Genomic DNA, 21,910 nt, shown 5'->3' with positions numbered 1-21,910 from the left:
ATGCGTTCCTGGAGGTCTAAAGAGCAGAGCTAGTCTCCTCTTTGTAGAAGAGGAAGAAGAGAGCCCAAGGTTACCATTTTGAACTTCTCTCGCTGGAGGTACTTGTTGAGGGTACGTAGATCCAGAATTGGATGAAAGCCTCCCAATTTTTGGGGGATTAGAAAGTACCGGGAATAGAACCCTAGACCGTGCTGAGAGTAGGGTACTGGTTCTATTGCTTTGGACTGGAGGAGGAGGGAAACCTGTTCCAGAAGGATGGAGTGATCGGATGTTCTCCACGTCTGTAGAGGTGGGGAGTCCGGTGGAATGGGAGAAAGTTCAGATGATAACCTTGAGCAATTGTCGCTAGGACCCACTGGTCTGAGGTGATTGAGTGCCACCTGTTGTTGAAATAGCACAATCGACCTCCCACTGGTATGTGGGGCAATGGAAGTTGGCTGCTGCTCTCTATGCAGGAGTCAAAAACCGGAAGCAGGGCCCGGCTGAGGAGCTGCTTGCGGATTTCTGTTTTCATGTCTGACGAGACTGGGCTTTTTGAAACGGTCTCGTAGAACGGGTTCTAGTTGGTGGCGGGTAGGACTTCTTCGGGCGGAAGAATGACTTCTTAGAGTCCTTCCGGAAGGGCTGTTTTCTTGAAGAGTACTCAGAAGGCATCAGAGACAGCTGTCTTATGGTCTCATGATGGTCCTTGAGTTCCACCACTGTTCGTTGAATCTGCTCGCCAAACAGACTATCTCCTACACAAAGCAGGTCGGATAATCTGTCTTGTACTTCAGGACGAAGGTCGAAAGACGTGAGCCAGGCCCATCGTCTTGCCGAGATAGCACCTGCAGATACCTTGGTAGCAGTGTCAAAGATATCGTAAAATGATCTGATCTCATGCTTGCCTGCCTCAAAACCCTTGTTTACTAGGGTTTGGAGTTGCTCTTGAAATTGCTGAGGCAGGGAGTCTGTTAACTCTTGTATCTGCTTAAATAAGACCCTATTATATTGGGTCATATAGAGCTGATAAGAGGCAATTCTGGAGATGAGCATTGATCCCTGGAAGACCCGGCGACCAATGGCATCTAGAAATTCCTGTTCCTTGCCTGGGGGAAAGGAAGTGTGAGGTTTTGATCTCCTTGCTCTTTTCTGGGCAGATTCGACAACCACAGATTGGTGATTCTGTTGAGGTTTGCGAAAGCCTGGAGCTGACTGAACAAGATAGGTGGTGTCAACTTTCCTGTGGACTGGAGCAACAGAGCCAGGATGTTCCCAGTTATTTTTGAGGAGATCCAGAAGAACCTGGTGGATAGGGATGGAGGTTATTTCCTTGGGAGCATCCAGGAATTGTAACAGCTCCATCATTTAATGCCTGTCATCTTGTTCAGTCTGCAATTGGAAGGGAACCAATTCAGATATCTCCTTCACAAAATTTATAAAGGAAAGGTGCTCTGGAGGAGAACGCTTTCTACTTTCAGTAGGTGAAGATGGTGAAGGCAAAAAAAAAAAAAAGCAAACAGAATGTTGGGAATTATTAGAAAGGGAATGGTGAATAAAACGGAAAATATCATAATGCCTCTGTATCGCTCCATGGTGAGACCGCACCTTGAATACTGTGTACAATTCTGGTCGCCGCATCTCAAAAAAGATATAATTGCGATGGAGAAGGTACAGAGAAGGGCTACCAAAATGATAAGGGGAATGGAACAGCTCCCCTATGAGGAAAGACTAAAGAGGTTAGGACTTTTCAGCTTGGAGAAGAGACGGCTGAGGAGGGATATGATAGAGACGTTTAAAATCATGAGAGGTCTAGAACGGGTAGATGTGAATCGGTTATTTACTCTTTCGGATAGTAGAAAGACTAGGGGGCACTCCATGAAGTTAGCATGGGGCACATTTAAAACTAATCGGAGGTAGTTCTTTTTTACTCAATGCACAATTAAACTCTGCAATTTGTTGCCAGAGGATGTGGTTAGTGCAGTTAGTATAGCTGTGTTTAAAAAAGGATTGGATAAGTTATTGGAGGAGAAGTCCATTAACTGCTATTAAGTTCACTTAGAGAATAGCCACTGCCATTAGCAATGGTAACATGGAATAGACTTAGTTTTTGGGTACTTGCCAGGTTCTTATGGCCTGGATTAGCCACTATTGGAAACAGGATGCTGGGCTTGATGGACCCTTGGTCTGACCCAGTATGGCATTTTCTTATGTTCTTATGTTCTTATCAGTGTCTGGTGAAGAATCATCAGTCCAGGTGTCGTAGGGATCAGCACCTGCTCCTCTAGGGGCTAGAGGAGGATGGGGCGGTGGGATCCCTGAAGGTCCTGGTCGAGGCTCCAAAGAACTCGAAGGAATAACTGGAGGCACCGATGAGGGCATCGAAGGCACCTGTGCAGGCATTAAGGGCATCGATGGATGGCTCGGTGGTGCCGATGGACACGTCAGCACCGATAGGTGGATCGGTGGCACCGACGGATGTATCGGCATCGACGGCTGAGGCATCGGCAGATCTCCCGATGGAGGGATGCGGAACGGTGTTTCTCCTCCCGATGACAAAGCAAGCGGGGAGGGCACCGGAGCCATCGGTGACCCAGGGTCCATTGGTGGAAAAGCAGCCATGAACGCTTCCATGCTCGAGAGCAGCGGTGCCAATGCTGCTGGAATCAGGTCAGTGGTCGGTTCCGCAATCAGTACCGGTGCCGGAGGAACCTGAGGTCGATGCATCGCCTTGTCGATGGCCTCCTGAACCATCCGGTCCAGTTCTTCTCAGAGACCTGGAGCAAGCAGCCCCAGCTCCGGAACAGAAGGAGGCAGAGGCATAGCCGGGGGGACCACCGTTAAAGGCGGAGACGCGGCTCCTGATACCCTGTCGGGTGAGGGTTGCCTCGGTGACCCGGTCACTGAAAAGGTCGGTGCCTTTTCTGGACGGGGTTTCTTCGAAGGCGACTTGGATGATGGCGAGGTCGATGATTTTGCTCTCTCGATGGTCCGAGATTTTCGATGCTGGTGGCGATGTTTATCTCTTTGATCCCCTCGATACTGAGGGGGAGTAGATGGTGTCAAAGGCCAAGAAGTCGTCAATGCCGGCCGGTCCCCGGCCGGAGGTCGATGCTGGCATGAAGTTGACGGTGCCGGTTCTGACGACGTTGATGCAATAGAAGGCCTCGGGGTTTGAGCACGGAAGAGAAGTTCCATCTTCTCCATTCTAGCCTTGCGACCTTTTGGTATCATGAGGGCACATTTGGTGCAGGTTAGCACATCGTGCTCACATCCTAGACACATTACAGACTTTGTGAGGGTCTGTGATGGACATGGTGCGATTACAGTCCGGGCACCGGAGGAACCCCGACGCCATGGCCATGAAAAAATTGAACCGCGGTGCGGTCAATGGCCAGCAGGCCGCGAGGGCCAAACTCGATGGTAATCGGAAACGGGTAAAAAACTTACCGGAGTACCGTGGCTTGAAAAAGTTGAAGGAGGGACCCCTGTGGGATAAATTAATTTTTAGTAATTCCGTGAGGAAAATTCCTGTCAGGAATCTCTGCAGAGCTCCTAAACCGCGTGGCTACTGCTGCGCCAAAAAAGAAGACAGAAGGGGGACCCCTGCAGCTTGCAGGATTAGTGCCATGCTGGGCATGACCAGTAGGGGCCAGTCAAAATTCTGGAAACCTTGACAGAAGTGTTCCGTGATTGGGCTCCATCCTGTGATGTCACCCATATGTGAGGACTACCATTCTGCTTGTCCTTTGAGAAAGCATGGAATAAATACAGGAGATCTCTAAGGAAATGATGAGGACCATAATGCTAAATTAATTGGATGGATGGGAAGACTGGATGGGTCATGTGGTCTTTTCTTGCCGTCATGTTTCTATGTTTCTATTCTAAGGAAGTGATGGGAATTATAAAGCTAAATTTATTGGATGGATGGGCAGACTGGATGGGCCATGTGGTCTTTTCCTGCCATCATGTTTCTATGTTTCTATTCTAAGGAAGTGATGGGAATTATAAAGCTAAATTAATTGGATGGATGGGCAGACTGGATGGGTCATGCGGTCTTTTCCTGCCATCATGTTTCTGTTCTAAGGAAGTGATGGGAATTATAAAGCTAAATTAATTGGATGGATGGGCAGACTGGATGGGCCATGTGGTCTTTTCCTGCCGTCATGTTTCTATGTTTCTCTTCTAAGGAAGTGATGGGAATTATAAAGCTAAATTAATTGGATGGATGGGCAGATTGGATGGGCCATGAGGTCTTTTCCTGCCGTCATGTTTCTATTCTGAGGAAGTGATGGGAATTATAAAGCTAAATTAATTGGATGGATGGGCCATGTGGTCTTTTCCTGCCGTCATGTTTCTATTCTAAGGAAGTGATGGGAATTATAAAGCTAAATTAATTGGATGGATGGGCAGACTGGATGGGCCATGTGGTCTTTTCCTGCCGTCATGTTGCTATCCTAAGGAAGTGATGGGAATTATAAAGCTAAATTAATTGGATGGATGGGCAGACTGGATGGGCCATGTGGTCTTTTCCTGCCGTCATGTTTCTATTCTAAGGAAGTGATTGGAATTATAAAGCTAAATTAATTGGATGGATGGGCAGACTGAATGGGCCATGTGGTCTTTTCCTGCCATCATGTTTCTATTCTAAGGAAGTGATTGGAATTATAAAGCTAAATTAATTGGATGGATGGGCAGACTGGATGGGCCATGCGGTCTTTTCCTGCCATCATGTTTCTATGTTTCTATTCTAAGGAAGTGATGGGAATTATAAAGCTAAATTAATTGGGTGCATGGGCAGACTGGATGGGCCATGCGGTCTTTTCCTGCCGTCATGTTTCTATGTTTCTATTCTAAGGAAGTGATGGGAATTATAAAGTTAAATTAATTGGACGGATGAGCAGACTGGATTGGCCATGAGGTCTTTTCCTGCCGTCATGTTTCTATGTTTCTATTCTAAGGAAGTGATGGGAATTATAAAGCTAAATTAATGGGATGGATGGGCAGACTGGATGGGCCATGTGGTTTTTTCCTGCCGTCATGTTTCTATTCTAAGGAAGTGATGGGAATTATAAAGCTAAATTAATTGGATGGATGGGCAGACTGGATGGGCCATGTGGTCTTTTCCTGCCATCATGTTGCTATTCTAAGGAAATGATGGGAATTATAAAGCTAAATTAATTGGAATGAGGGGCAAACTGGATGGGCCATGTGGTCTTTTCCTGCCGTCATGTTTCTATGTTTCTATTCTAAGGGAGTGATGGTAATTATAAAGCTAAATTAATTGGACGGATGGGCAGACTGGATGGGCCATGTGGTCTTTTCCTGCCGTCATGTTTCTATTCTAAGGAAGTGATGGGAATTCTAAAGCTAAATTAATTGGGTGGATGGGCAAACAGGATGGGCCATGCGGTCTTTTCCTGCCATCATGTTTCTATGTTTCTCTTCTAAAGAAGTGATGGGAATTATAAAGTTAAATTAATTGGACGGATGAGCAGACTGGATTGGCCATGAGGTCTTTTCCTGCCGTCATGTTTCTGTTTCTATTCTAAGGAAGTAATTGGAATTATAAAGCTAAATTAATTGGATGGATGGGCAGACTGGATTGGCCATGTGGTCTTTTCCTGCCATCATGTTTCTATTCTAAGGAAGTGATGGGAATTATAAAGCTAAATTAATTGGGAGGATGGGCAGACTGGATGGGCCATGTGGTCTTTTCCTGCCGTCATGTTTCTATGTTTCTATTCTAAGGAAGTGATGGGAATTATAAAGCTAAATTAATTGGATGGATGGGCAGACTGGATGGGCCATGCGCTCTTTTCCTGCCGTCATGTTTCTATGTTTCTATTCTAAGGAAGTGATGGGAATTATAAAGCTAAATTAATTGGGTGGATGGGCAGACTGGATGGGCCATGGGGTCTTTTCCTGCCGTCATGTTTCTATGTTTCTATTCTAAGGAAGTGATGGGAATTATAAAGCTAAATTAATTGGATGGATGGGCAGACTGGATGGGCCATGCGCTCTTTTCCTGCCGTCATGTTTCTATGTTTCTATTCTGAGGAAGTGATGGGAATTATAAAGCTAAATTAATTGGATGGATGGGCAGACTGGATGGGCCATGTGGTCTTTTCCTGCCGTCATGTTTCTATTCTAAGGAAGTGATGGGAATTATAAAGCTAAATTAATTGGATGGATGGGCAGACTGGATGCGCCATGTGGTCTTTACCTGCCGTCATGTTTCTATTCTAAGGAAGTGATGGGAATTATAAAGCTAAATTAATTGGATGGATGGGCAGACTGGATGGGCCATGTGGTCTTTTCCTTCCGTCATGTTTCTGTGTTTCTATTCTAAGGAAGTGATGGGAATTATAAAGCTAAATTAATTGGATGGATGGGCAGACTGGATGGGCCATGCGGTCTTTTCCTGCCGTCATATTTCTATTCTAAGGAAGTGATGGGAATTATAAAGCTAAATTAATTGGATGGATGGGCAGACTTGATGGGCCATGTGGTCTTTTCCTGCTGTCATATTTCTATTCTAAGGAAGTGATGGGAATTATAAAGCTAAATTAATTGGGGGGATGGGAAGACTGGATGGGCCATGCGGTCTTTTCATGCCGTCATGTTTCTATCTTTCTAGTCTAAGGAAGTGATGGGAATTATAAAGCTAAATTAATTGGATGGATGGGCAGACTGGATGGGCCATGCGGTCTTTTCCTGCCGTCATGTTTCTATGTTTCTATTCTAAGGAAGTTATGGGAAATATAAAGCTAAATTAATTGGATGGATGGGCAGACTGGATGGGCCATGCGGTCTTTTCCTGCCGTCATGTTTCTATGTTTCTATTCTAAGGAAGTTATGGGAATTATAAAGCTAAATTAATTGGATGGATGGGCAGACTGGATTGGCCATGTGGTCTTTTCCTGCCGTCATGTTTCTATGTTTCTATTCTAAGGAAGTGATGGGAATTATAAAGCTAAGGATCCTCTGTGCTTATCCCAGGCTTTACCCCTCACTCCCTCACAGCTAAGGATCCTCTGTGCTTATCCCAGGCTTTACCCCTCACTCCCCACAGCTAAGGATCCTCTGTGCTTATCCCAGGCTTTACCCCTCACTCCCCCACAGCTAAGGATCCCTCCTGCTTATCCCAGGCTTTACCCCTCACTACCCCACAGCTAAGAATCCTCTGTGCTTATCCCAGGCTTTACCTCTCACTCCCTCACAGCTAAGGATCCTCTGTGCTTATCCCAGGCTTTACCCCTCACTCCCTCACAGCTAAGGATCCTCTGTGCTTATCCCAGGCTTTACCCCTCACTCCCCACAGCTAAGGATCCTCTGTGCTTATCCCAGGCTTTACCCCTCACTCCCCCACAGCTAAGGATCCTCTGTGCTTATCCCAGGCTTTACCCCTCACTCCCCCACAGCTAAGGATCCTCTGTGCTTATCCCAGGCTTTACCCCTCACTCCCCCACAGCTAAGGATCCTCTGTGCTTATCCCAGGCTTTACCCCTCACTCCCCCACAGCTAAGGATCCTCTGTGCTTATCCCAGGCTTTACCTCTCACTCCCTCACAGCTAAGAATCCTCTGTGCTTATCTTAGGCTTTACCCCTCACTCCCTCACAGCTAAAGATCCTCTGTGCTTATCCCAGGCTTTACCCCTCACTCCCCCACAGCTAAGGATCCTCTGTGCTCATCTCAGGCTTTACCCCTCACTCCCCCACAGCTAAGGATCCTCTGTGCTTATCCCAGGCTTTACCCCTCACTCCCCCACAGATGAGGATCCTCTGTGCTTATCCCAGGCTTTACCTTTCACTCCCTCACAGCTAAGGATCATCTGTGCTTATCTCAGGCTTTACCCCTCACTCCCTCACAGCTAAGGATCCTCTGTGCTTATCCCAGGCTTTATCCCTCACTCCCTCACAGCTAAGGATCCTCTGTGCTTATCCCAGGCTTTACCCCTCACTCTCCCACAGCTAAGGATCCTCTGTGCTTATCCCAGGTTTTACCCCTCACTCCCCCACAGCTAAGGATCCTCTCTGTTTATCCCAGGCTGTACCCCTCACTCCCCCACAGCTAAGGATCCTCTGTGCTTATCCCAGGCTTTACTCCTCACTCCCCCACAGCTAAGGATCCTCTGTGCTTATCCCAGGCTTTACCCCTCACTCCCTCACAGTTAAGGATCCTCTGTGCTTATTCCAGGCTTTACCCCTCACTCCCCCACAGCTAAGGATCCTCTGTGCTTATCCCAGGCTTTACCCCTCACTCCCACACAGCTAAGGATCCTCTGTGCTTATCCCAGGCTTTACCTCTCACTCCCTCACAGCTAAGGATCCTCTGTGCTTATCCCAGGCTTTACCCCTCACTCCCCCACAGCTAAGGATCCTCTGTGCTTATCCCAGGCTTTACCTCTCACTCCCTCACAGCTAAGGATCCTCTGTGCTTATCCCAGGCTTTACCCCTCACTCCCCCACAGCTAAGGATCCTCTGTGCTTATCCCAGGCTTTACCCCCTCACAGCTAAGGATCCTCTGTGCTTATCCCAGGCTTTACCCCTCACTCCCTCACAGCTAAGGATCCTCTGTGCTTATCCCAGGCTTTACCTCTCACTCCCTCACAGCTAAGGATCCTCTGTGCTTATCTCAGGCTTTACCCCTCACTCCCTCACAGCTAAGGATCCTCTGTGCTTATCCCAGGCTTTACCCCTCACTCCCCCACAGCTAAGGATCCTCTGTGCTTATCCCAGGCTTTACCCCTCACTCCCCCCACAGCTAAGGATCCTCTGTGCTTATCCCAGGCTTTACCCTTCACTCCCTCACAGCTAAGGATCATCTGTGCTTATCCCAGGCTTTACCCCTCACTCCCCCACAGCTAAGGATCCTCTGTGCTTATCCCAGGCTTTACCCCTCACTCCCCCACAGCTAAGGATCCTCTGTGCTTATCCCAGGCTTTACCTCTCACTCCCTCACAGCTAAGGATCCTCTGTGCTTATCCCAGGCTTTACCCCTCACTCCCCCACAGCTAAGGATCCTCTGTGCTTATCCCAGGCTTTACCTCTCACTCCCTCACAGCTAAGGATCCTCTGTGCTTATCCCAGGCTTTACCCCTCACTCCCCCACAGCTAAGGATCCTCTGTGCTTATCCCAGGCTTTACCTCTCACTCCCTCACAGCTAAGGATCCTCTGTGCTTATCCCAGGCTTTACCCCTCACTCCCCCACAGCTAAGGATCCTCTGTGCTTATCCCAGGCTTTACCCCTCACAGCTAAGGATCCTCTGTGCTTATCCCAGGCTTTACCCCTCACTCCCTCACAGCTAAGGATCCTCTGTGCTTATCCCAGGCTTTACCTCTCACTCCCTCACAGCTAAGGATCCTCTGTGCTTATCTCAGGCTTTACCCCTCACTCCCCCACAGCTAAGGATCCTCTGTGCTTATCCCAGGCTTTACCTCTCACTCCCTCACAGCTAAGGATCCTCTGTGCTTATCCCAGGCTTTACCCCTCACTCCCCCACAGCTAAGGATCCTCTGTGCTTATTCCAGGCTTTACCCCTCACAGTTAAGGATCCTCTGTGCTTATTCCAGGCTTTACCTCTCACTCCCCCACAGCTAAGGATCCTCTGTGCTTATCCCAGGCTTTACCCCTCACTCCCTCACAGCTAAGGATCCTCTGTGCTTATTCCAGGCTTTACCCCTCACTCCCCCACAGCTAAGGATCCTCTGTGCTTATTCCAGGCTTTACCCCTCACAGTTAAGGATCCTCTGTGCTTATTCCAGGCTTTACCTCTCACTCCCCCACAGCTAAGGATCCTCTGTGCTTATCCCAGGCTTTACCCCTCACTCCCCCACAGCTAAGGATCCTCTGTGCTTATCCCAGGCTTTACCCTTCACTCCCTCACAGCTAAGGATCATCTGTGCTTATCCCAGGCTTTACCCCTCACTCCCCCACAGCTAAGGATCCTCTGTGCTTATCCCAGGCTTTACCCCTCACTCCCCCACAGCTAAGGATCCTCTGTGCTTATCCCAGGCTTTACCCCTCGCTCCCTCACAGCTAAGGATCCTCTGTGCTTATCCCAGTCTTTACCTCTCACTCCCTCACAGCTAAGGATCCTCTGTGCTTATCCCAGGCTTTACCCCTCACTCCCTCACAGCTAAGGATCCTCTGTGCTTATCCCAGGCTTTACCCCTCACTCCCCCACAGCTAAGGATCATCTGTGCTTATCGCAGGCTTTACCTCTCACTCCCTCACCGCTAAGGATCCTCTGTGCTTATCCCAGGCTTTACCCCTCACTCCCCCACAGCTAAGGATCCTCTGTGCTTATCCCAGGCTTTACCCCTCACTCCCCCACAGCTAAGGATCCTCTGTGCTTATCCCATGCTTTACCTCTCACTCCCCCTCAGCTAAGGATCCTCTGTGCTTATCCCAGGCTTTACCCCTCACTCCCCCACAGTTAAGGATCCTCTGTGCTTAGCCCAGGCTTTACCCCTCACTCCCTCACAGCTAAGGATCCTCTGTGCTTATCCCAGGCTTTACCTCTCACTCCCTCACAGCTAAGGATCCTCTGTGCTTATCCCAGGCTTTACACCTCACTCCCCTACAGTTAAGGATCCTCTGTGCTTATCCCAGGCTTTACTCCTCATTCCCTCACAGCTAAGGATCCTCTGTGCTTATCCCAGGCTTTACCCCTCACTCCCTCACAGCTAAGGATCCTCTGTGCTTATCCCAGGCTTTACCCCTCACTCCCTCACAGCTAAGGATCCTCTGTGCTTATCCCAGGCTTTACCCCTCACTCCCCCACAGCTAAGGATCCTCTGTGTTTATCCCAGGCTTTACCCCTCACTCCCCCACAGCTAAGGATCCTCTGTGCTTATCCCAGGCTTTACCCCTCACTCCCTCACAGCTAAGGATCCTCTGTGCTTATCCCAGGCTTTACCCCTCACTCCCCCACAGCTAAGGATCCTCTGTGCTTATCCCAGGCTTTACCCCTCACTCCCTCACAGCTAAGGATCCTCTGTGCTTATCCCAGGCTTTACACCTCACTCCCTCACAGCTAAGGATCCTCTGTGCTTATCCCAGGCTTTACCCCTCACTCCCTCACAGCTAAGGATCCTCTGTGCTTATCCCAGGCTTTACCCCTCACTCCCTCACAGCTAAGGATCCTCTGTGCTTATCCCAGGCTTTACCCCTCACACCCCCACAGCTAAGGATCCTCTGTGCTTATCCCAGGCTTTACCCCTCACTCCCTCACAGCTAAGGATCCTCTGTGCTTATCCCAGGCTTTACCCCTCACTCCCCCCACAGCTAAGGATCCTCTGTGCTTATCCCAGACTTTACCCCTCACTCCCCCACAGCTAAGGATCCTCTGTTCTTATCCCAGGCTTTACCTCTCACTCCCTCACAGCTAAGGATCCTCTGTGCTTATCCCAGGCTTTACCCCTCACTCCCCCACAGCTAAGGATCCTCTGCGCTTATCCCAGGCTTTACCCCCTCACTCCCTCACAGCTAAGGATCCTCTGTGCTTATCCCAGGCTTTACCCCTCACTCCCCCACAGCTAAGGATCCTCTGTGCTTATCCCAGGCTTTACCCCTCACTCCCTCACAGCTAAGGATCCTCTGTGCTTATCCCAGGCTTTACCCCTCACTCCCTCACAGCTAAGGATCCTCTGTGTTTATCCCTGGTTTTACCCCTCACTCCCTCACAGCTAAGGATCCTCTGTGCTTATCCCAGGCTTTACCTCTCACTCCCTCACAGCTAAGGATCCTCTGTGCTTATCCTTGATTTCCATTAATGTTTTGGCCTTCACCACATGCACTGTGAAGCCATCCCTTGCATCTTCCTCCCTGTTTGTGAAATATTTCCTTATGTTTTTCCTTTGCCATGAGTCTCATTTCATGACCTCTTATTCTAGAATTTCCTGTGGAGTGAAATGTTTGTCTTTTGCATTATTTATCTTTTTCAAGTATTTGATTTCTCTCTTTTAACCTCCGCCCTTCTTCAGTAGAAGGCCTGGCTTTTTAAGCAGGCTTACACATGAACAATCTTTTCTCACCCACGTATAGTCCCAAGTTTCCTTATTTGACACCTCCTCCCTGGCCCTTCATGTTTATTTCTCTCTATCCCTCCTTTATACATCCCTCTTGCTTAGCTTCTCCAAGTTGCTACCCTCAATGACGTGATCCATCTGTTTTCAATGACTTAGATCATTTTTATTTTTTTATTTTATTTCGGATTTCTATATACCGGCATTCGAGACCGCAGTCACATCATGCTGGTTCACATAAAACAGGGGTGCAAATAAATATAAACTAGAACAATGGTGCGGAAAAGGCAGTTACACGTAACAGGGTGACTAGAACTTGGCGAAGAAGGAAGATAAAGGATAGGTTATTAATTCAAAAAGGCTAACGATAATGGAGATGGTTAACAATGGTGTAAATGGAGATGAGATCATTATATGTGTACATTTACTTATGGGCCGTTACAGTAAAAATGCGGGAGGGCGGGTGATCGCCCGCTTTCCCAGCACGCGTACAGGCCACTCTCCTGTGCACGCGATTCAGTATTTTCATTTATTAAAATTAGGCCCGGCGTTAAAAGGAGGTGCTAGGGACACTAGCGCGTCCCTAGCGCTTTTTGGACAGGAGCAGGGGCTGTCAGCGGGTTTGACAGCCGACGCTCAATTTTGCCGGCGTCGGTTCTCGAACCCGCTGACAGCCTCGGGCTCGGAAACCGGACGCCAGCAAAATTGAGCGTCTGGTTTTCAACCCGCGAGCCGTGGGCCCATTTCAAAAATTTTTTTTTTTAAACTTTCAGGACCTCCGACTTAATATCGCCATGATATTAAGTCGGAGGGTGCACAGAAAAGCAGTTTTTACTGCTTTTCTGTGCACTTCCCTGGTGCCGGCAGAAATTAACGCCGACCTTTGGGCAGGCGTTAATTTCTGAAAGAAAAATGTGCGGCTTGGCTGCACATTTTACTTTCTGTATCGCGCGGGAATGACTAATAGGGCCATCAACGTGCGTTTGCATGTTGCGGGTACTATTAGGTTCAGGGGGGTTGGACGCGCATTTTGGACGCGCTATTACCCCTTACTGAATAAGAGGTAAAGCTAGCGCGTCAAAAAAGCGCGTCCAAATGCCGGCAAACAGTGCGCTCCGCCGGAGCGTACTGTACTGTATCGGCCTGATAGTTTGTATATAATTACTTAGGTTACTATATGTATAAAATTTAGTTCTTCACCTTCTCGGTGCCTTGTTAGCCCTAAGTTTAATACTTCAGTTCCTTGTTTCACGTAAACCAATGCGATGTTCCCATAACATTTGTAAATAAGAAGAGATCTGTTTAGATGCTTGCACACGGTGCAGAGAGGGCCATTTTGTTAGTCTGTCTCTGTCTTTCTGGCTGTGCAGGCTGCAGGAACTGACGCTATGCCCTACGTCAGGACTCAGCAATGCCCTGTATAGAGGTATGAGCACCGCTGTTTTTGCGAGTCATCCCTCTGCCTGTACACTCCAGCCTTCCTCTGGCTCCTGTGGACCGGCAGCGGTGTCCGGCAGCATTTCTGGCAGTGCATGGAGTTAGCAGGGGAGAGTGGAGCAGCCACTGACTCCGTATTATTCAAACTCAGCTGGATTTGCTGCGCTCCCAGAGGCCAGGCCCCGGGACTGACCCCAGCTGGATGAAACAGTCCATGGGCAGGGGTATTAATTGTAGCTGATGGAGAAATTTCTTATCTTTTTGTTGTTGGTAATGGCGAGCTGCTGGCTGACTGGATGGGGAAGGAAAGAGAACGGGAGCAGTTTTTTTTCTAAGAACAATTGGTGGCTGGCTGGGAAAGGGAAGATGGATTTTTTTTTTAATAAGAGCATTTTTTTTTTTTTTTTTAAGAAAACAGTTTTCTGAAACTGGCTGGTGATCTTTTTGGAATGAAAGAGGGGGCAGGGTGGGGGAGGCATCAGCACTGCATCTGGTCCCTATAGCTTTCCGGTCCCTGGCATACAAAAGGTTGAGAACCACTGCTTTCCCTACCTACCTGCAGATCATCTCAAGTGACCATTAACTGAGGCCAACACCCTCCCAGGGACACAATTCTCCCCTTAATCACGTCCTTCATGGACACAGACTTCAGTGGCTTCCTGCCCTTAAATATCCTTTCCCCGTGTTGTTCTCCTCCCTAGAGGTGAAAGATGGCGCCCATGTTGTTGCCCTTCCTGCCCCCTCGTTACCTCCAGCGTCGCTGCCTGTGTGCCAGGAGTCGGTGTTGGGTGGGGGGAAGAGGCAGGGGTGTCCGGTGGCACTCACGCTCTAGTCCCTTCCTTTCTCTCACAGGTGAGGAAGCCTGGATTTCACATGGAACAAAGCAGTTTCCATAGTAACTTCTAGGAGCTGTATTATGAGGTCGGAGCTCTTCGGGACAACTTATAGCCTGACTGCACTGGGAAGCAATTCTAATTCCAGTTCTCTTCTCCCCTAATGATAAGCCCATTACCGGCTATTAATCAAGTTCACTTAGGGAATAGCCACTGCTATTAATTGCATCACTAGCATGGGATCTTCTTGGGGTCTGGGTAATTGCCAGGTTCTTGTGTCCTGGATTGGCCTCTGTTGGAAACAGGATGCTGGGCTTGATGGACCCTTGGTCTGGCCCAGCATGGCAATTTCTTATGTTCTTATGTTCTTAAAAGCCATGTTAGCTGCAAACACTGTACTAGGAAGCGCCTTTAATATTATCATCAGGGAAGTATCATATTTATTCATTATTTATTTATTTATTTGCAGCTTTTTTACACCGACACTCGTTTAGTAACATCACATCGGTTTCCATTTAACATAACGGATAGCAACGGCGCTTTACAATTGAACAGTTGAGATAGTTAGAATAATACAAGATAGGAACTCTCATCTAGCTCTCATCAGATACCCATCTTCTACCGCTTTTGTCTTCCTTACTCGCATAAATCCAAAATTCAAATTTCTCTCTTATCATGCATTACTTCCAATATTTTTCCAGTTTTCACCGACAACACCTCACCTCTATAAGCCAAGTAGCAAGGCGACTCTTCCAGGCAAAAGAGCAGGACAGAGCTTCCTTTACAACAACTTTCAGTCATGCTTTTTCATAAGTGAGCGTAAGACTCCAGCCCCTGTGTCCTCAGCATCTAGAAATGCCCCATCAGCAGCCAAAGCTGAAGACTGTAAGTAAGCCATGGTTACCACGTGCCAACGAATTATCTGAGCAAGGACTAGAAGCCAGGTCCCCTTCTTTGACAATGCAGAGCACAAAGTGGAGTCGCTGTCCTGCTCTGACTGGTACCTGCTCTCAAGTCACTGCCTTGGGGTAACAGAGCCAGCTGGTTGCTTTTCCCCCTTGCCCGAACCTTTGTAAAACTGGGCCTCTGCAGATTGCAGGTTCTTTAGGATATTTGGTGCCACCCTGGAAGCAGGTTTGGAATAGGCGGCTGTGACATTACATTGGATTATTTTAGGGAATGGAAGTAGATGGCCAGGATGAGCAAGCATCAGGTTCAATGTGACCTCATTTTAGCCCTTGGAAAATTCACATGAGCCCAGACAATGACCAAAACAAATTAGCAGAGGTGACTTCTAATGTTGAACCTTGCATTGTGTAGCTATAATTTGGGTTGCTCTTTTGAACTTAATTTCTTCTGTCATTTAGATGCCCAGATCTTGAGTCTGGGAAGAGCCTTCTGCAGTTCCTCATACTCTGCTCGGCTTTTTACTACTTTGAATATTTTTGTGTTTGCAAACTTGATCACTTTGCTCATTGCTCCCTTTTTCAGATCATTAGCAAATACGTTAAACAGCACTGGGCCCACTACATAAGCCTAGGCTCTCCACTATTTACCTCCTTCCATTGGGAAAACTGTTTCCTGTTTTTTAAGATATTACAAATCCACAACAGGACACTGCCTCCTGTTCCATGACTTTGTCATTTCCCGAGGAGTCTCTCATGAGGGACTTTATCAGATGCCGTCTGAAAACCCACATAGATTATGTTGACTGGCTCACCTTTGTGCACAGGTTTATTCACACCTGCAATGAATTTTAATACAAATCCCAATGCAGGTCCTCCCTTTGCTAAATCCTTGCTGGTTCTTCCTCATTAAACCATGTTTATCCATATATTTAGTAAGTGTGTTCTTTAATTATCATTTTCACCATGTTCTTTATTTATTATTTGGCTTTATTTCCCATCTTTTTAAAATAAAAAGTAACCCCTGGTGGGGTAGCACAGATTAGAATGGGAACTTACAAGCAGGGGTCAGTATCAGCATGAGAAAAGACGAAGCTGTACCGTGAGGACAGAACGTGAAATAAATCAACAATAATGCCTAAACTTAATCTAAATATAACATAATATGTAGAGACTCGCACTGGCTGCCTACGAGAAGGAACAGTCCATTGGTGCAGGGAGAATGGAAGGAGCCCTAGTTGGCTTGCTGTAATGGGATTGTCCCGTCTTTATAAAAACCAGGTACATCACCTTTCAGGAGGCAGGATGGAGTTTTTCCCGCTCTTGTTTTCTGTCTTTTTGTTTGGAGAAGAGTATTCTTGCACCTTAACGACTGAGCATACCTGGGAATTCTCCGGATGTGACCCAGAGACTATGGAATTGCCTGGTCTCTGGGCCGACCCCAAAAGCTGCTGCTGCTGGTACAGCAGCCTGTGCAGAATGGAAGAGGGGAAGTCCTATGGGGTCAGGGAAGAAGGAAGAGTCCCATCGGCCACGGGTGGGGAGAGACTGTGAGTGAGGGTGGGGGGAGGAGGAGGGAGTGTGTGAGAATGAGAGTGAACATGTGAGAGAGTGCGTGTGTATGAAAGAGGAGAAACGTCTCTGCACTCCACCCAACCTGCCCACTCGCACCTCGCCTTCAAGCTAATCTGTGAAAATCTCAGGTTGACTGTAAATGGAAAGCTGCCAGCGATGGGATTAGAAGGTCTGCTTAGAAAGAAGAAAGTTAACTTCTCATGCTTTGCAAAACTTATTTGGCCTCTTTTTGGATTTTGTTTTGGATGAACTTTCATCCATCCTTCCTTCACCTTTTCTTGTTTACTGATGCTGGGTTTTTATTTTTGTCCACCAACTAAATTCCCCAGGGCCAAGGAGTTTTTTCAGGAGTCTCTCATTCGGAGCGAGCCAAGGACCCTTAGAAGCTCACAGAAGGAGGGGATTCCCATTCATTCCTGGGAGGAAAGTAAAACCGCGGCCCCTACCCAGTGTTATCCTCTGATGTATCATCAGCGTTTTCTGCAGGAGCTTGGATCATCAGAAATGGGACTGAACGTAATGCCAGCTATTCCATCAATTCTGCGAGGAAGCTCAGAAACGTCCCTGCAATGGAAACAGAAGATCAGATTTAACTATCAATAAAGAGTCGCAGATTTATTGGATTGAATTGGACATTGTTATTTATCTGCATTTAAAATCGACTTTCCATAAAGTTATTCAGCGTCTGGCGTGATTACTATTGTAAGCCTCAGAGACGGTTAAGACAGCACTCAGACCCCCCAACAGGGAATCCCGGAAAGAGGGGGCCTTATGGAAGGTACAGGAAGCGGAACATCTTAAGCCCGTGAATGTGCGGGGAGTCCGATGGGAGGTTCCCAAGGGCCCTGTACTGAAAAAGGAGACTAAAATGTTTGTTTGCAAAGGTCCTGCTTTTACCCTTCCAGCTGCAGCTTAGCATCCGGTCCTTCCCGGCACTTGGCAGCTTCTCTGTATTCAGTAGGTGTTGGAAACATTTATTTTGTGTCAATTACATAGACCTCAGTGCATAGTTTATTGAGAGACTAAACAATTTTTACAAAAAGTAGTTTGGCCACTGGGCTGGTAAACGCAAACCTTTTGGTTTGGGAAGTAGTGGCCATGATGTGAGGCTCCAAACGGATCGACTCAGAAAATATTTCTTCACAGAAAGGGTGGGAAAAGCATGGAGCAACCTCCCAGCGGAGAGAGAAGGGAACGAGTACAGCGGCTCATTCATTGTAAAGACGTGAGGGGGTCTATGGCGTTGAGGCAGGAAGTAAAGGGGGCACATGAGAGAGGTCTTTATCTGCTATTACATTCTCGGTTTCTCTAATGAGGAAGAGTAACAAAAGTCATCGCGTGTGTAAAACCCGTCAGAGAACATCTTAAACAGCATCTCCAAGGGTTCAGAAACTTGTAACCCTACGCATCAGCTCAGGGCTTCCAAATAACCGCATCTTAGCATTACAAAAAGTTGTACCATCAGAAATGGCCCCGGTCTGTTCCTCGCTGTCACTTTAATGCTTTTTCCTATGGCCTTGGCTTTTACTCCCGTCCTACATTTGGCGCAGCTCTTCTGAGAGCCCCATAGGGAAGGAAGGTGAGAAAGATCCGTTCTTGGGCATGTGTAAAGTACAGCTTCTGCCTCAAATAAATAGGTCCGTCTCCTCATAGAGCCTTTAGAATCATTGTCAGGGTTGTAACGTTACTTCTGCGTGGGACTGGTAGCTTATCTAGTTTCTGCAGGCCATGAGTGATATGGTCACATGGCTTGCATCCTTCTGGCAATCGTGCAGCAAAGTTTTGTATTCCCTGGAGTTTTACCCAGCATCCATTTCAAGCTCACTGGTCTGTAGTTAGAGCTACTGTGTGGCAGGATGGAGAGGTGCAGAGCTGCTGTGATGCAGGATGGACAGAGGAGGTGCAGAGCTGATGCATGACAGGATGGAGAGCTGCAGCGCTGATGTGGTGCAGGATGGACAGAGGAAGTGCAGAGCTAATGCATGACAGGATGGAGAGGTGCAGAACTGCTGTGATGCAGGATGGACAGAGGAAGTGCAGAGCTGATGCATGACAGGATGGACAGCTGCAGACTTGCTGTGGTGCAGGATGGTCAGAGGAAGTGCAGAGCTGATGCATGACAGGATGGAGAGCTGCAGACTTGCTGTGGTGCAGGATGGACAGAGGAGATGAACAGCTGATGCATGACAGGATGGAGAGGTGCAGAGCTGCTGTGGTGCAGGATGGTCAGAGGAGATGCAGAGCTGATGCGTGACAGGATGGAGAGGTGCAGAGCTGCTGTGGTGCAGGATGGTCAGAGGAGATGAACAGCTGATGCATGACAGGATGGAGAGGTGCAGAGCTGCTGTGGTGCAGGATGGACAGAAGGGATGAATAGCTGATGCATGACAGGATGGAGAGGTGCAGAGCTGCTGTGATGCAGGATGGACAGAGGAGATGCAGAGCTGATGCATGACAGGATGGAGAGGTGCAGAGCTGCTGTGGTGCAGGATGGTCAGAGGAGGTGCAGAGCTGATGCATGACAGGATGGAGAGGTGCAGACTTGCTGTGGTGCAGGATGGTCAGAGGAAGTGCAGAGCTGATGCAAGACAGGATGGAGAGGTGCAGAGCTGCTGTGGTGCAGGATGGACAGAGGAGGTGCAGAGCTGATGCATGACAGGATGGAGAGGTGCAGACTTGCTGTGGGTGCAGGATGGACAGAGGAGATGCAGAGCTGATGCGTGACAGGATGGAGAGGTGCAGAGCTGCTGTGGTGCAGGATGGACAGAGGAGATGCACAGCTGATGCGTGACAGGATGGAGAGGTGCAGAGCTGCTGTGGTGCAGGATGGACAGAGGAGGTGCAGAGCTGATGTATGACAGGATGGAGAGCTGCAGAGCTGCTGTGGTGCAGGATGGACAGAGGAGGTGCAGAGCTGATGCATGACAGGATGGAGAGGTGCAGAGCTGCTGTGATGCAGGATGGACAGAGGAAGTGCAGAGCTGATGCATGACAGGTTGGAGAGCTGCAGACTTGCTGTGGTGCAGGATGGTCAGAGGAAGTGCAGAGCTGATGCATGACAGGATGGAGAGGTGCAGAGCTGCTGTGGTGCAGGGTGGACAGAGGAGATGCCCAGCTGATGCATGACAGGATGGAGAGCTGCAGACTTGCTGTGGTGCAGGATGGACAGAGGAGATGGAGAGCTGATGCATGACAGGATGGAGAGCTGCAGACTTGCTGTAGTGCAGGATGGACAGAGGAGATGCAGAGCTGATGTGTGACAGGATGGAGAGGTGCAGAGCTGCTGTGATGCAGGATGGACAGAGGAGGTGCAGGGCTGCTGTGGTGCAGGATGGTCAGAGGAAGTGCAGAGCTGATGCATGACAGGATGGAGAGGTGCAGACTTGCTGTGGTGCAGGATGGTCAGAGGAGATGAACAGCTGATGCATGACAGGATGGAGAGCTGCAGACTTGCTGTGGTGCAGGATGGACAGCGTAGGTGCAGAGCTGATGCATGACAGGATGGAGAGCTGCAGACTTGCTGTGGTGCAGGATGGACAGCGTAGGTGCAGAGCTGATGCATGACAGGATGGAGAGGTGCAGACTTGCTGTGGTGCAGGATGGTCAGAGGAAGTGCAGAGCTGATGCATGTCAGGATGGAGAGGTGCAGAGCTGCTGTGATGCAGTATGGACAGAGGAGGTGCAGACTTGCTGTGATGCAGGATGGACAGCGTAGGTGCAGAGCTGATGCATGACAGGATGGAGAGGTGCAGAGCTGCTGTGATGCAGGATGGACAGCGTAGGTGCAGAGCTGATGCATGACAGGATGGAGAGGTGCAGAGCTGCTGTGATGCAGGATGGACAGCGTAGGTGCAGAGCTGATGCATGACAGGATGGAGAGGTGCAGAGCTGCTGTGATGCAGGATGGACAGCGTAGGTGCAGAGCTGATGCGTGACAGGATGGAGACGAGCAGAGGCTGCTGCTCCTACATAGCTGGGCATGGTGTGGAGTGTGGAAGGACATTACACATGCACGTGCTGCATCAGAGTGAATTAGCTGATACATTCACCTTTTGGCAGCGCGGAATGTCAGTGAATTGGCTGTGATGAGTTTAGGTGGTAGTGCAGCAGTGCCCGTCCATGTGCCTAGCAGCACTCTGCCGCACGCAGGCCTCCATGGGCAGGGGATGTGAAAGGGCCCCTCTGCATCTCCGTGCCAGTGCTGACTCTGCCTCTGCAGCCTAACACTTCATCCTTGTCTCCAGCAGCACAATCGATTTTTCTATCTTTGCTTATTAGTGAGCTCTGACACTTAATAAAAAATAATTTGGCCTCTTCCCCAGTAAGCAAACAGCCAGAGCAGGATGTCACTGGGCCCTGAGCAGCCAACTTCATCTTTATTGGAAAATCTATATTTCTAACCAAGAAATTACAGAGCAAAAATGAAAAGTGGCTGAGACTTGTCTTCCGTTCTGGTATTTATAAGCTCGGCTTCAGAAGAGGAACGAGTGCCTGCACTGGTGGCTCAGCAGGAGCAGGTCTGCACCGGACGCAGGCACAGAAGTTGCTGAAAGAGCTTGAAACATTTTTTGAAAACATTGGCACCAACGTACGTGTGCGTGCGTGTGGAGGGGGGGCATTATTAAAAACAATAAGGCTACAATCAGATTTGTTTCCTTTCCTTTATTATTTCTCTGTTTCCATTTTCTACTCTCGCCTTCTCCTTCTTTTCCTGCCTCTCCCCCACGTCCTCTGCAGCTCCTTCCCCAGAATGCTCTGATTCAGTGCAGAAGGCAGGCAGTGAGGCTGTGCTCGAGCTGCTGTCTCTGCTGGGCTGCGGGAGTCTCTCTTACACTTTGGCAGAAGGCTTGCTCTTAAAGGGGCTGATTGAGAGGTAAGTGGGACTGCACGGGAGAGTCTCCCTGCCATCCCGGGGCCGGCACAGGCACACTGCTGCTTCTCCCGGTCCTGGCCTCCCTGCCCTGACCTTTCCTTACTAAGCATACAAAAAAAGAATTACCTTAACAAATGTTGAGATTACTTACCTGGTAATCTCCTTTTCCTTAGTGTATGCAGATGGACTCAGAACAAGTGGGTATAGTGTCCTCGTGCTAGCAGTTGGAGACGGATCTGACGTCAGCACGGGTACATATACCCCCACAGGAAG

General features: G+C 48.6%; 1 protein-coding gene across 1 annotated transcript in view; it reads right to left on the bottom strand.

Annotated features, from left to right (window-relative positions):
• FNDC11 (fibronectin type III domain containing 11) overlaps window positions 1-17,292 on the bottom strand; it is a 91,836-nt gene extending 74,544 nt beyond the window's left edge. Inside the window, exon 1 of the mRNA XM_029612894.1 lies at window positions 17,211-17,292. The gene's annotated coding sequence lies outside the window, so the exon portion shown is untranslated. The remainder of the gene's footprint in view (window positions 1-17,210) is intronic.
• Between the last annotated feature and the right edge of the window lie 4,618 nt (window positions 17,293-21,910).

This window comes from Rhinatrema bivittatum, chromosome 8 (genome assembly GCF_901001135.1).
Source record: "Rhinatrema bivittatum chromosome 8, aRhiBiv1.1, whole genome shotgun sequence".
Classification (NCBI taxonomy): Eukaryota; Metazoa; Chordata; class Amphibia; order Gymnophiona; family Rhinatrematidae; genus Rhinatrema; species Rhinatrema bivittatum.
The sequence above is the reverse complement of the archived record's forward strand: the minus strand, read 5'-3'. Positions and strand labels throughout refer to the sequence as shown.